This window comes from Arachis hypogaea, chromosome 2 (assembly GCF_003086295.3).
Source record: "Arachis hypogaea cultivar Tifrunner chromosome 2, arahy.Tifrunner.gnm2.J5K5, whole genome shotgun sequence".
Taxonomy (NCBI): Eukaryota; Viridiplantae; Streptophyta; class Magnoliopsida; order Fabales; family Fabaceae; genus Arachis; species Arachis hypogaea.
Window position 1 is genome coordinate 33,557,185 of NC_092037.1, and position 12,809 is coordinate 33,569,993.

At 37.7% G+C, this 12,809-nt stretch overlaps 1 long non-coding RNA gene across 1 annotated transcript; it reads left to right on the plus strand.

Annotated features, from left to right (window-relative positions):
- The first annotated feature begins 8,367 nt into the window (after positions 1-8,367).
- Positions 8,368-12,264, plus strand: LOC140178970 (uncharacterized). The gene is made up of 3 exons (XR_011872228.1): positions 8,368-8,932; positions 9,038-9,230; positions 12,047-12,264. It is a non-coding gene; the product is annotated as an uncharacterized lncRNA (long non-coding RNA).
- Positions 12,265-12,809: the final 545 nt, after the last annotated feature.

Consider the following 12,809-nt stretch of genomic DNA (forward strand, 5'->3'; position numbering starts at 1 on the left):
GTGATGTGCTTCAAACTCCTGAGGGCGGGGCGTTAGTAACAGACGCAAAAGAATCACTGGATTCTATTCTGGCCTGATTGAGAACCGACAGATGAATTCCGCTATGCTGTGACAGAGCATATGCAATCGCTTTCACTGAGAGGATGGGAGGTAGCCACTGACAACGGTGAAACCCTTGCTTAAGCTTGCCATGGAAAGGAGTAAGAAGGATTGGATGAAGACAGTAGGAAAGCAGAGAGACGGAAGGGAAGGCATCTTCATGCGCTTATCTGAAGTTCCTACCAATGAATTACATAAGTATCTCTATCTTTACCTTTGTGTTATTTTCGTTCATCACCATTACCATTTGAGTTTGCCTGACTAAGATTTACAAGATGACCATAGCTTGCTTCAATACTAACAATCTCCGTGGGATCGACCCTTACTCGCGTAAGGTTTATTACTTGGACGACCCAGTGCACTTGCTGGTTAGTTGTGCGAAGTTGTGTAATGCCATGGTATTGAACACCAAGTTTTTGGGGTTCATGACCGGGGATTATGAGAGTTGTGAAAAAGTATTGTTCACAATTTCGCGCACCAGAGGTCGAATCCCACAGAGATTGATTGGTCAAGCAATTTTAGTTGGAAGAGTATGCTAGTTGAGCTAAATAGAAGGTGGTTGATATTGCAGGAAATTAAATGGCAAGAAAGTAAATGGCAGAAAATAAAGTGCAGAATCTTAAATGGAGATTGGGGGAGATGAACATGGAAATAAATGGCAGAAAGTAAAGAGAATGGGTAAGATCAGAAATGGGGAATTCATTGGGCTTAGGAGATGTTGAATTCTCCGGATCAACTTCATTCTCATCTCTTCCTCAATCAATGCATTCATTGATCTCCTTGGCAATCTTAAGTGATTGGATCCCAATTCCTTGGCAATCCAATCTCTCTAAGCTTGAACAATTGCCCAATTCCTTGATTTAATTGCTCATGGGAAGAGATGAAGCATGGTCACTGATTATACCACATGTATTTCCAAATCAAAGTGTTGGGAGGATTACATGTCACTATATCCGCCCAGACTCCAATTTGGTCCAACATGAGAAAGTATTTCTAGCATGATCTCCTCATCCCTTTTCCAAGGCTCAAAGGAGATCCAATTATGGAAAGTTTCTTTTCTAAGACAACTAACCAATTGAATTAAGATCGAAAGCTTTCTAGCAAATCAAGAGAAAAGAAAGAGGAAGAAGAATGAAAACTATAATTGATCCATCAAATTACAACAGAGCTCCCTAATCCAATGAAAAGGGTTTAGTTGTTCATAGCTCTAGGAATGAAAAATGGCAGAAAAGAATACATGCTTAACTAGAAAATGCAGAAAAGTAAATATATAGATGGTAGTTCTCCAAAGTGCCAAGCTTCTCTATAGTTCAAAACTACTCCTATATATACTACTCTTCTTGACCTTCTAGTGAGTTCTTCAAGTCTTGGATGTGGGCCTTAGATCTAGAGTTGAAACAAGTACATTCTTCAGTGGGCTCAACTTGCAGAAAAGTGTGAGTTAGGCATGGGCGTTAGTTAGGACGTTAGTGGTGTTAACGCTAAGTTAAAATGTGGGTTCGAGAATGTTAGTGGCAATCACCTTTCTCACTAACGTTCCAATCCCAAAATGGTCAACGTTAACTTCAACGTTAGTGGCAGTAACATGACCACTAACGTTGCCTCATGATCCTTCGTAAACGTTATTGGGAATCACCTTTTCCAATAACGTTGCATTGTGCCCCCCTTTCCCCACGTTAGAGTTCACGTTAACTAGGTTAACGTGGCTCTTAACGTGGGCATGCCTAAGCTTCGAGAGCGTTAGTGACACTTACCTTTGTCACTAACGCTCCAAACACCCCTCCTCTTCACGTTAGAGTTCACGTTAACTAGGTTAACGTAGCCACTAACGTGGTAGTGAATGCCATCTCCAACGTTAGTGACAAAGGTGAGTGTCACTAACGTTGGCTCCTCATGTATAGCTCCACGTTATCTCTCATGTTAGTAGTCTTAACGTGACCACTAACGTGGACAATGCTGGCTTAATCCAACATTAGTGACAAAGGTGAGTGTCACTAATGTTGGCATTGTCTTTCCCTTCCACGTTAGAGTTCACGTTAACTAAGTTAATGTGACTCTTAACGTGGCTAATTGCCAATTTGTAGCGTTAGTGGTATTCACTTTTACCACTAACGCTGGAGCTACCTTTTTCTCCACGTTAACTACTACGTTAACCTAGTTAACGTGGCAATTAATGTGGGTTTATGATGGCTTCGCAGGCGTTATTGGTGGTCACCTTTTTCATTAACGCTACAAGCTTGTCCCTATTCCACGTTAGTGGTTACGTTATTTAGGTTAATGTGACTGTTAATGTGGCTTCTTCTTGCTTCCTTTGTCCTGAAATCAAGCAAATAAAGTGCATCAAAGCTCTAGCCCAAGTCATGAGATTATGCATCATCAATTTGTAATTCAATCCTTGCAAAATCCTCATGGAATCATGTAAAATTCACACTAGTTGCTTGAATCAAGGTGTAAATGAAATTTCATCCAAAACTTGCTTATTTCCTAAGAAAATGTATGAAACTACCTTAAAACAGTAAAGAAAAGGTCAGTGAAACTGGCCTAGTTGCCCTGGCATCAGCTGCCGACCTCTTCACAAAGAGCTCGGATGAATCGCCACAGAGGCCCAAAGAGGCCCGAGAAAGAAGAGTCACCGCCTACTAGAAGGCGGTTGGCCAAAAGATAAGAGATCTCACCCAAAGAAGATAAGATAAGATAACAAACTTATCTCAAGGAAGGTCACTCCACACTGTTATAAATACGCTGGAGCACCCAGGTATAACATATACTCCAATTCTACAAAAAAACTGCCTAAAGCCCGTACGGACTTAAGCATTAGAGTCTCTTGCAGGTACCACCACCCCCCAGTGACCCCGGATTGATAACACCTCAAGACTACAACAGATCGGACCCGACGATCCCGGTCACATCAGAAGATCTCGTCCGAGATCGACTACTTCAACATTTCAGGAAATCCTCGAAACATCTTTCCAAGCTCAAACATCTCAATTCAAGCATCCAAGGTCCACTTGACAAGCTTCCAATGTTTCCAAATAAACTCAATCAAGCCTCAATCATTGCAACTTGATTCTAATTCACCAATTTGCCTCAAACCAACATAATACTCAACCTAATTTCATGCAAGGTCATATACCACCACCAAATTCAATACCCAACATCATAAAATTGAAAAAATAAAAAATATTATGACCTCCTTCCTTTGCCCATTTGAAAATTAGGGTAAAACCCACTTATAATCTATGCTAGAGTACCTCTAAACTATCAAAATCACCAAAATCTCTCAATACGCATACCCAAATCACGAAACTGAAAGGGGAAAAACTGGACAAGAAATCAGAAATTTCTTACCAAATTGTTCAGGTAGAGAATTTTGAGACGAATGCGTGGCCGCTGATGGCTCATCAATCGGATCTCCGGATTAAAAGTTATGGAAGATTGAAACTTTGGGGTGATAAGGGTTTTGGTTCCTTTCCTTTTGCTCTATTCTTTTAGCATGGGAGGCTGAAATGAATGGGAAAGGGGGCTGAAGTAAGGCTTATATGGGTTGGGCCTTGGGCCCAATATGGGCCCAGTCTAAGGATGGCAACGGGTCTTCATAGGGGCAGGACATACCACCCGCCCCACGTTCCCTGCCCCCAATATCTGTCCCCGTCCCCGCGGCGGGTAACGGGAACCTGATGCCAGGGCATCTTGGGCAGTTTCACTGACATTTTCTTTACTGTTTTAGGGTAGTTTCATGCATTTTCTTAGTAAATAAGCAAGTTTTAGGTAAAAATACACTTACATCTTGATTCAAGCAAACATTGTAAACTTTATATGATTTCATGAGAATTATGCATGAATTGAAAGATAAAATGGATGATGCATGATCTCATGACTTGGAACAGAGCTTTAATGCACGCTGTTTGTTTGATTTCAGGACAAATGAAGCAAAGAAGAGCCACGTTAGCCGCCACGTTAGTCTCACTAACGTGGAATAGGAGCAAGCTTGCAGAGTTAGTGGAAAAGTTATCATCAATAACGCCTTCGAAAGCCATCATAACCCACGTTAGTTGCCACGTTAGTTACATTAACATGGGAACTAACGTGGAAGGAAAGGAAAGCTCCAACGTTAGTGGTAAAAGTAAACACCACTAACGTTCCAAAGGGCCATACATAGCCACGTTAAGAGTCACGTTAATCCAATTAACGTGAACTCTAACGTGGAATAAGAAGAGATAGGCCAACGTTAGTGACACTTACCTTTGTCACTAACGCTGGGGAAGGCCAAGATTGCCTATGTTAGTGGTCATGTTAAGACCATTAACGTGAATGGTAATGTGGAGCAAGGGATGATAGGCCAACGTTAATGACACTCACCTTTGTCATTAACGTTGGAGGTGGCAAGCACACCCACGTTAATACCATTAACGTGAAGCACTAATGTGGGAAGAAGGGGCGTTTTGAAGCGTTAGTGACAAAGGTAAGTGTCACTAATGCCCTCGAGCTTTGGTATGCCCACGTTAAAGGCCATGTTAGTTACACAAATGTGGATCATTAACGTGGGAAAGAGGGAAAAGAAGCAGCGTTATTGGTAAAAGTGAGTGCCAATAACGTTTGCAAAGGGCTAAGAGGTTACGTTAGTGGTCACGTTAGTACCACTAACGTTGAAGTTAACGTAGATCAATTGGTTTGGAACGTTAGTGATAAAGTTATCGTCACTAACGCTTTCGAACCCAAGTTTACACCTAACGTTAACGCCACTAACGTCCTAACCAACGTGCTACCATGCCTGACTCACATTCTTTCTGCAAGCAAAGCTGAGCCCACTGAAGACTGAAGATTGTAACTGCTTCAACTAAAGATCAAGGGCCCATATCCAAGACTTGAAGAGTTAACTAAAAGATCAGAAGAGTAGTATATATAGGAAGTAATTTTGAACTAGAAGGAGGCTGGGCATTATTGGGAACTACATTCTATATATTTACTTTCCTGCAAATTCTAGTTTACTGGAGAATGCACTCTTTTCTATCATCTTCTATTTTTAGAGCTATGAACAACTAAACCCCTTTTCATTGGGTTAGGGAGCTCTGTTGTAATTTGATGGATCAATTATAGTTTTCATTCTTCTTCTTCTTTCTTTTCTCTTGATTTACTAGAAAGCTTTCGATCTTAAATCAATTGGTTAGTTGTCTTGGAAAAGAAACTCTCCATAATTAGATCTCCTCTGAGCCTTGGAAAAGGGATGAGGAGATCATGCTAGAATTACTTTCTCATGTTGGACCAAATTGGGGTTTGGATGGATATAGTGACATATAATCCTACCAACACTTTGATTTGGAAATACATGTAGTATAATCAGTTACCATACTTCATCTCTTCCCATGAGCAATTAAATCAAGGAATTGGGCAATTGTTCAAGCTTAGAGAGATTGGGTTGCCAAGGAATTGGGATCCAATCACTTAAGATTGCCAAGGAGATCAATGAATGCATTAATTGAGGAACAGATGAGAATGAACTTGATCTGGAGAATGTAACATCTCCTAAGCCAAATGAATCCCCCATTTCTGATCTTACCCATTCTTTTACCTTCTGCCATTTATTTTTATGTTCATCTCCCCAAATCCCCATTTAAGATTTTGTAATTTACTTTCTGTAATTTACATTCTGCCATTTATTTCCATCATTTATATTTTCTGTCATTTACTTTCCCGCCATTTAATTTTCTGTAATTATCACTTCAACTTCTGCTTAGCTCAACTAGAACATTTCTCCAATTAAAGTTGCTTGACCAATCAATCCCTGTGGGATTCGACCTTACTCTATTGTGAGTTTTTACTTGACAACAATTCGGTATACTTGCCGAAGGGAAATTTGTTGAGAGACAAGTTTTCGTGCATCAAGTTTATGGCGCCGTTGCCGGGAATTGATTTTGTATCGACAATGATTAAGTTGGAAGATAACTAGATTAAGCAATTTTCTTTGTTTTGATTATTTCATTTTAGTCATTTACTTCCAGTTTAGCCTTTTCGTTTCCTTTTTCTTTCTTCTTCATCTGTTTTCCTTGCTCTCTACAATTTAGTTCACCAACCCACTAACTGTTTGATACATTGCACCACTCACAGTAACAGCAATTCTAACAAGAGTAATTTCTTCATTTATTTTCTTTCTTGCTTTTTGCTTTGTTGGTTGTATGACAGTTAGAAGAAGCGGAGCTTTAACTTCCTTTGATTCTGAACCTAAGAGGACCTTCCTTAGATTAAGGAGGGAAGCAAGAGGGAATAGAGTCGTTGGTGCTGAGGAAGAGGAGGAGTATTTTGAAACAGACATGGAGGAGAATATGGAGAACCACCATGAAGAAGAAGCTCACAACCATGCCAGAGAAGGCCCAGTGAATCATGCTGGGTAAGAGAGAAGAGTTCTAGGCTCTTACATCAATCCAAACCCAGGAAATTGTGGAAGTAGCATTTAGAAGCCAACCATACATGCCAATAACTTTGAACTAAAGCCCCAGCTCATCACCCTCGTTCAGAACAACTGTGCATTCGGAGGAAGCGCCTAAGAAGACCCCAATCAACATCTAACCAACTTCTTAAGGATATGTGATATTGTGAAGTCTAATGGTGTTCATCCTGACACCTATAGACTGCTTTTGTTCCCCTTTTCACTCAGGGATAAAGCATCTAAATGGCTGGAATCTTTTTCGAAGGAGAGTTTAACAACATGAGAAGATGTGGTGAACAAATTCTTGGCGAGATTCTGGTGCACAAAATTATGATCATCAACAATGGCGCCAAAGACTTGGAGCTCTCAAACGTGAATCACACTTTGTCACAACTTCGCACAATTAACCAGCAAGTGCACTGGGTCGTCCAAGTAATACCTTACGTGAGTAAGGGTCGATCCCACGGAGATTGTTGATATGAAGCAAGCTATGGTCATCTTGTAAATCTCAGTTAGGCGGATAATAAATGGTTATGGTGGTTTTCGAAAATCAAGATAAATAAAACATAAAATAAAGATAGAGATGCTTATGTAATTCATTGGTGTGAATTTCAGATAAGTGTATGGAGATGCTGTGTTCCTTCTGAATCTCTGCTTTCCTACTACTTTCATCCAATCATTCTTACTCATTTCCATGGCAAGCTGTATGTATGGCATCACCGTTGTCAATGGCTACTTCCCATCTTCTCAGTGAAAATGGTCCAAATGCGCTGTCACAGCACGGCTAATCATCTGTCGGTTATCGATCATGTCGGAATAGAGTCCATTGATTCTTTTACGTCTGTCACTACGCCCAACAATCGCGAGTTTGAAGCTCGTCACAATCATTCAATTCCTGAATCCTACTCGGAATACCACAGACAAGGTTTAGACTTTCCAGATTCTCAAGAATGGCCGCCAATAATTCTAGCTTATACCACGAAGATTCTGATTAAGGAATCCAAGAGATACACGCTCGATCTAAGTAGAACGGAAGTGGTTGTCAGTCATGCGTTCATAAGGACGGATGATGATGAGTGTCACGGATCATCACATTCATCAGGTTGAAGTGCAGCGAATATCTTAGAATAAAAATAAGCTTGAATTGAATAGAAGAACAATAATAATTGCATTAATTCTTGAGGTACAGCAGAGTTCCACACCTTAATCTATGGTGTGTAGTGTAACAATCCTAGTTTTTGAAAATAAAATAATTAGTTATTTATGATTTATTTTAAGAAAATTATTTTACTAAAGGTAATTAAATGGAGTTTCATGATAATTGAATTTTAAATTAATTAGAATTTTTATATAATCTTTATTAGATATTTGGTATAATTGAAATTATAAGTTTGGTAATTGAAAAATAAGAAAGAATTGTATAATTTAATTTAAGTAATTTTTATTATGAATAATTTATGATTCAATTCAAATTCCTTATTTTTACAGAATAACTTATTAAGAATAATTAGATTGATATTTATAAATACTTTAAGTTTAAGTCAATTAATATTTATGTATAATTTTTATTATAATTAGTTATTTTATAAATTGAAATTAAAATTTCGAAAATAGAAAAATAGTAAAAAGATATATCATTTAATTTGAATAATTAATATTGAGTTTAAACTATATTTTATAAATATGTGATTAATATATTTATTTTATAATTTAAATTAAAAATAATTAATTAAACTTATTAATATGTTGATAAATAATGTTTTTAAATATTTTTAATATAATATATTTGGTTTTAAAATTATTCTACCCTCCAATTTTATCAAAATATCTATTCATATCTATTCATATTTTCTTATAAAATCTTAATTTCTAACCCTAATTCCCAAATCAAACCTAAAAACCCTAATTTCCTAAATTAAGAAACTCTAACTCTTAATTTTTTAATTTCCCAAGCTTCTAAACGCAGTCCCCACCCCCTTTCTTCCTAAACCTAATGCTGAAACAGAATCAGACAGGGAGAGAGAGAGGAAATCAGAGTGTGATACAAGCAGCCACCATTCAGTCGCCAGAGCCGCCACTGGGGGGTCTTCGCCGTCACTGTCGTCCTCATCCACGCAAGGTGCAGCGCTGCGCGGTCCAGCCATCGTGACCTCCGTGGAGCCCGCGTCGCTGTCGCCTCGGCTGTTCCCACCGCCGCTAGATCCGTTGCGCGCGTTGTCGTATGAGGAGCCACCGCCATCCTTGCTTGTCGTCTCCCTTAGAGCCGTCGCCATCGAGGGCCAGCAGAGAGAAACGCGAGAGTCAGAGTCACCACTGAGAAGAGACGAAGCTGTGTTTCACGCCGCCGTCGCCACCGATCCACAGCCACCACCGTGAGGGCTCTGCCACCGTGAAAGAAGTCTGCCGCTGGTACTAATTGAGACTGCCGAAGTTGCTGTTTTGATTCTGATGTAATTCATCCTTGTCCATGCTCACGGTTGTCCTCTGTTCTTCCTCTGCTTTTGATTTTCGTAGTTACCTGAATCTCTGCCGCCGTGGGTATTGCCGTTGGAGTCGCTGGGAACCAATGTCGGAGCTGCCCTTGATGATTCTGATGCTGCTACGTAGGTTTGGAGCTGCTGTGTTGTTGCCGGAGGAAGGGAACTCATAAAAAAAATGTTATTAAGGCTGTTGTTTGGTTTGATTGCATTGTTAACGCGACACTGAGGTAGGGGACTTATTTTTAAAATCAAACGTTTTCAATTTAGAATGCCTACAAGGTTAATTGGATAATTGCAAATAGTTAACAGTGGTTAAGAATTGATTAATTGATGTGAATTGCTTGACATGTGTTTGAGAATAGTTAGCTATTGTGATTATTGTGAATTATGAAATTAGAATTGGATGCGGTTGTGATGACTTTAAATTATAAGTGAAATTAGATGCGATTGTGAATTGTATTTTGAATTACTGATTTTTTTGTGATGAGTTGGTTGAGATTTTGATCTTGAGTGAGTTATTTTGAATTGTTTGATATTGAATTGGAATTTTAGTATATTGGAACGGCTGTGAAATGGACTTGTGACGGGTTGAAATTAGTTGAAATGGGGCTGTGAATGATTTATTTAATGTTACTTATTAAACTGAAAAATGTTGAGCTAATTATTAAAAATCTGACGTTTTGATAATTGATGAATGGAGTTTAGATTAAGGCTGTGATTGTGACTGGTTCTGTTGCTGTGAGTGATTGATTAATTGGTAAGATTAATTCTGGCTAAGTTGTGGCTGTATTCTGATTATTAAGAATAAGTGCTTCTTGTTGTTTTTAGTTATCTGATGTAATGGAATGGCTGTGATACTGACAACGACTGATTGGAATTGGCTTTGATGGTTGCTAAAGTTGATTTATGATTAATTAGAATTAAGTTTGAGAACAGTTAAAAGATTGAAGTTTTATTACCAAATCATTCTCTTCAAATTTGACTTTTAAAATTAAATAGTAAGTTTGCTAAAGAGTAAATGACATTAAAATAATTTAGAATTATGAAAGGCTGATTTTTGGGATTACTAGTTGATGGAGTTTAATTTTGAAAGGATTCTATGATATGTGAAAAGTAAATATGAATTGATGAGATTGGAGTTGGATTGATGGATTAGTTGGAATTGTGGAGTATGATTGATTTGTTAAATATTATGAATTGTGAATGTATGATTGATTGAGAATTACCTGTTTAAAAATTGTTGGGAAAAGGGCTGGTGATTTGTGGAGAAAGAGGGAACCCGTAAGGGTGGCTAAGTCCGAGTTTTAGAGGAGATGTTGTCGAAATTTTATAAAGTCTGAGGTTCTGTCTGAAATGTTATTTTAAAAGAGTAGGATTTGGAAAATTATATTATTTGGTTTTAATTTACTAAGAAAAGAAATGAATTATGTTTTTCAGTTTTATTTATTGAGAAAAAATATTATGTTTAAGCTGGATTTATTACAAAAAGGATTCCATTTTGAGTTGATTTATTAAGAATAGAAAGAAATATGTTTTGAGTTGATTTAATATGAAAAGAGTTATGTTTTAGGTTTGAAATAAAGGATTATCTTTTTAGAAGTTTGGTGAAATAATAATATTTGAATTTGAATAGTAAAGAGGGATGATTTTTGAGTATTTGGAAAGTTAGTAAACTTGAGAAAAAGTTTTATTTGATTACTTCTAATGAGAGGTTATATTTTGAAAGGTGTTTAATAAATTTAAAATAAATGATTTTCTTGACTCTTTTGATAGAGGACTAAACTGAAAAGTAGTTTTAAAGTTGGCTTGGGTCAAGATTGCTAAAGTAGAGATTATGACCGGCTTGATGGTTAAGATTTTTATGGATAAATGCCTGAGAAAGTTAAGAAAGGTTTAAAGAAAAATATTAAGAACTCAAAGGGAAAGAGAGAATGACGAATTGATATGTGGATTGTTGCATTTTAGAAAGGATAATGAAAAGTGATAAAAGGCGGAAAAACCCCACGAACTGTTAGTTGTTTAACTACGGGGAAAAGCCCACGAAGTGATAATTGGTTAAAATCGGGAAGTACCCACGAACTGAATGATCATTGATCTCGGGAAAACCTATAAATTGATATTTGTTTTATATGCGGGAAAAACCCATGGACTAATAATCATTGATTGCGGGAATAACCCATGAATTGTTGTATGTTGATTTCGGGTATAACCCACGAACTGAAGATCATTATTTGCTGTGTATTGATCTCGGGTATAACCTACGAACTGAAGATCATTATTTGCTGTGTATTGATCTCGGGTATAACCCACGAACTGAAGATTGTTATGTTATTGTGTATTGATCTCGGGGAATAACCCACGAACTGAAGATCTCTGTTTTGTGTGTGAATTGATCTCGGGGACGCCCACAAACTGAGGATCACTGTTTTCCCTTGTGCGTATATTATGGGGTCGAGTTTTGCGCCGACTGCCGGTAGTTACGAAGGAGTGGTATTCTTACCACCGACACATATGCACTAAGGACACAAAGGGAAACCATATCTGGGACTTGTTCCAAGGTAACGCCGGGCTGCAGGGTGTAAACCGATACGTGAGCTCATGACCTGCTTAGGATAGACATGCATCATAGTGGTTGTGCATTTGCATTTGATTGTGTTTGCTTGTATTACTTCTCTGTGATTGTGTTGCTTGTTATATTGTGATTTGTTTGTGTGTTGAATTGAGTTTCTTCTTGTGCTAGTAGTTTGTGAATGTATAGGGATGATTAATAACTGTTTGTTGTGACTGAGAATCATTTTCATTTGTGGCTGAAAGATATTTAATATGATAAATTTTGTGAGTGAAATCTGTTTTGGGTTTAGGAATTTAAAGAAAGCAATTATTTATCTAAAGTAAGATTGAAAAGTATTTTCAAAGGGGTTGACAAAGATGGTTTATTAAGCAAAGTTAATTATTTGCATGTTAATCATTACTTTTACGACATTTCCATTCCCTACTGAGAACGTGTGGTTTGTTCTCACCCCAAAATCTTCCATCCTTTCAGTGACACAGGTTCGAAGACACAGTTTGAAGCTGCGGGCGATTATAGAACTTATTTATGTTAAGTTTATAACTTGAGTTTCTTTCATAGAATTCCCTCGCCTTTTTAGCTTTAGTTTTTATTTTATGCAGAGGGAGAGGGATAGAAGTTGTATCTGAGTTTTACTTAAATTCTTTTGTATAATATTTATTATTATTAATAACTATGTGATTATTATTGCTTGTTGATTCTTTAATATGACTTCAATTAATAAAAACAAATTTTTTTTGGAATTTTCTATAAAACTGAATCGTGATATCGAAGTAAAGGCTCGATAGTAAATAGTTAATAAAGGAAAGCAGGTTGGTAACGCCTTACTTTCGGTACAATCATGACGTTCTGGAAGTTGGGTCGTTACATATAGAAACTCCACCGTTGGAAATACATAAGTGATGGTCCAGGCATGGCCGAATGACCAGCTCCCCAAAATGATCAAAAGACCGAATGGTCAAAAGACGCCTAGTACAATAGTAAAAAGTTCTATTTATACTAAACTTAGCTATTAGGGTTTACAGAAATAAGTTTAAGTGCAGAAATCTACTCCCAGGGCTCACTTTGGTGTGTGCTTGGGCTGAACTTGAGCTTTACACGTGCAGAGGCTTCTCTTGGGGTTAAACGCCAAGTTGTAACGTGTGTTTTGCATTTAACTCTGGTTTGTGACGTGTTTTTGGCGTTTTACTCCAGAATGTAGCATGGGACTGGCATTGAACGCCAGATTTCGTCATCT